Below are 3,058 nucleotides of genomic sequence, written 5' to 3'. Positions count from 1 at the left end.
CCTGAGAGCCCTGGCACTGCCCATGCTGCTCTCCTCCTCCTGCCAAGGCACCATAGCCCTGGTCACTCAGGGGAAGCTGTAGCTGAGGTCTCTGGGGAAGCAACTGCTCCCTGCCAGGGCCTGCACATCTGTTCATGGAGCCCCTGCTGGGACCAGCCCTGCATTCCTTGCAGCCCCCACCTCCAGACACTGTTGTGGCAGTCCCCCCTAAAAATCAGTGGAGGGAAGCTCACGTTTCTGGTTGGAGCCAGGCATCTTACATGCCCAGGTCTGAAATGAAGCGTGACTTCAGGGTTTTCCAGCAGGTTTTGTGCCACATCAAGCATCCCCAAAGTGGAGCTGACTTAGGCACGGATATGGGGAAGGTGGGAGGGGAACATTAAGGATGTGGGACCCACGAGCCAGTAGCATGCAGTAAGTCACATACTGCTTAAACAAATTACTTGTTCCACACTGTGTCAGTCTTGCTAGTTCAGTGACTTCCCCAGTGACTGTGCCAGGCCACTGCCCTCTCACTTTTAAAATGCAGCTCAGTTGCAATTTCACATTTATAGGTGGTGGGTACCCCTTCAATGACTGGAGAAACCCTTGGGGCTTTCATTTTGTGCTGGCAGCTCTCAAATTACTTTAGAAACAAAACCCCTGAGGCTTTTGTTCTGTGTGGCAGAGCAGAGAGGGCATGGAAGATTCTGGCTTTGTTAAAACCTGTTGAAAAATTCACGTCCTGTGTCTTCCCCTTCATGTCCTTCACATGTGCTGTCATGTCTCTGGGCCATTAGAGACACATTGTTCAGATCTAGCATTTTTGCAATAGAAAAACTTGATGAGTTGGCCTCTGCTATTCAGCACTAATTACCAAAACCCATTTTTTCCTGTTGTAACTGAATGTCAAGTGTAACTTGACAGCTACTGCATACAGAAACACTCATGTCTGGTATTATACATGTATATTTTAAACAGAGAAAGAATGCACATACTTGTATAACAAATAATGAAGAAATTAATGAGAGAGCTCAGGACTGTCCCTGGCAGTGAATGAAACTATCTACTGCATCTCTGCAAGGCTCTGTGACCCAGCTGCAGGAGGGAATCTGATCTCCAAAAGGCATTTTTGATCTTGGGCATGATCTTAGCAATCAGCACCCTCCACTTACTGATTTCAGTGGGATTTGAGAGCATTTGATATCAAACCTTCCATCAGTCACAAGTTTCCCCTAGATGTAAGGACATGCAGTTCTGGAAAGCAATACTTTCACATAGGCTAGCGGTTTGATGTCAAGAGTAAGTGGGAATTCTTCAATCAGGGGCTTCAATCTAACCACTGGTATTTGGCAAGACAAAGCAGCAATACATTGAAGTCTGTCTCTTTCAAATTATTCCTTGAAACTCTATCATATGACTCTTCTGCTCCAGAAGAATTAATCAAATATTGAAAAGTATGCTAAGGGAAGTTGAAGGCCATTGTCAATAGAACAGTCAGATTTTCCTGCTGTTAACAGTGGAAGTTTTTCATTTCCCCTGTTCCTAAATGCATCTTCATTTACTGGGATTTCAGTTTCATACAAGTCAGGAAAAAATATTTGTGGCAAGTGGCCTTGAAGTATTATAATAAGGAAGGGCATTTGCAGAGTTTTGAAACTCTGAAACAGATCCTGTTCTGAAGAGAGTGTCTGTGCACAAACAGATGCCACACCAACACTTGCATGGATGTAACTTGCACCTATTTGGTGGCTCTCTGAAGTTCTGCAGTAGCTTAGAGTGAAGAAATTACTGTTGTATTTATGAAGGACAGCCCAAAGCATGGTGTAAAATTTGTGTGGAAAGAGACAGAGAAAACAGATAGGAATAAACATAACCTAGGGAACAAGGAGATTACAGTAATACAGCAAATATGTCAGAATGGTTGGAAAAATCATGTGCACAGCTGGGGAAGAGGAAAAGAGGAAAGAAAATTATCACAGGTTAGATAATCAAAGCATAAATTGCAATAAGCAGACACTATGAACTAGGAGTTGAAATCAGCATAGGGACCAGAAGTGTCAACTTGCATTTAAAGACTATCATAGTTAAAATCATAAGCCAAATAGCATAATAGGCAAATGAGATGAATTGAAAGATTAAGTTATGAAAATTGACTCAGAGAGAGGATTGTACGGATCTTTTATTTTTAAATCCTGCTCTTGAACTCTTTTATATTCAAGGAAAAAAAAACCAACTTAAATCCCATTTCCTGCCAGTGTAGGGCTAAAATGTTAACACCATATTTCATAACAGTTAACGTGAAACAGGATTACTGTGCTGACTTGTTCTTGAAGAGCAAATACACTCTCAAAACTAGATTGGGAAGGAGGTAGATTTCTTTCTGACAAATCCGCTGACAAGAAGCAGGACAGAGAAAACATATTTTTCTCTATGACTTCTGGGGATGAACAGAATTTAAGTCTGTTGTCCTCAATAGCATTGAGGACATCTTCCATCTTCCAGTTGGACTTCTTTTGTTCAGTTATTCACTGTAGAGACTGACTCACTATGAATAATCGTGCTCTTCTTTCCTACTCAGATGTGTGCTACTCAGTGCTTACACTCTTCTCAATGAAAGCAAAAGAAATGCCTTGTTAACCTTAAGGTTAAAATAAGCTAGAAAGATCTTATGAAGAAGATCCAATGACCCATCAGAAGGAATAACTTCTTAATACCAGCCAGGGAACTGCCTCCTAAGAATAATGAAGATTCAAACCCCTACCCAAGCAGACTTGCCAGCCTGAGCCTTCCCTGACAGCGCAGTCTATCTGGGATTCCCTGTGTCAAAGCCTTTTACACGGAGAGCACTTAGCAGCGAGTGTGTGACACATCCAGCGAGACTCGTAATGTCTTGCCTGTTTTCTCTTGAGCCTCTGAACTGTGACCTCAAAGCAAATGAATCCGAGAAGAAAATACATTAATCAGGAATTCACTCAGCCAGGCTCTGGGTTTTTAAAGCAGGGATCTGAATCAGCTATATCGCCTCCCACTTCTTTCCTGATAGAATTAGTCAGCATCTGCCCTGGCAGCCAACCCG

This window comes from Parus major, chromosome 15 (assembly GCF_001522545.3).
Source record: "Parus major isolate Abel chromosome 15, Parus_major1.1, whole genome shotgun sequence".
Classification (NCBI taxonomy): domain Eukaryota; kingdom Metazoa; phylum Chordata; class Aves; order Passeriformes; family Paridae; genus Parus; species Parus major.
This window is presented reverse-complemented; position numbering follows the sequence as displayed.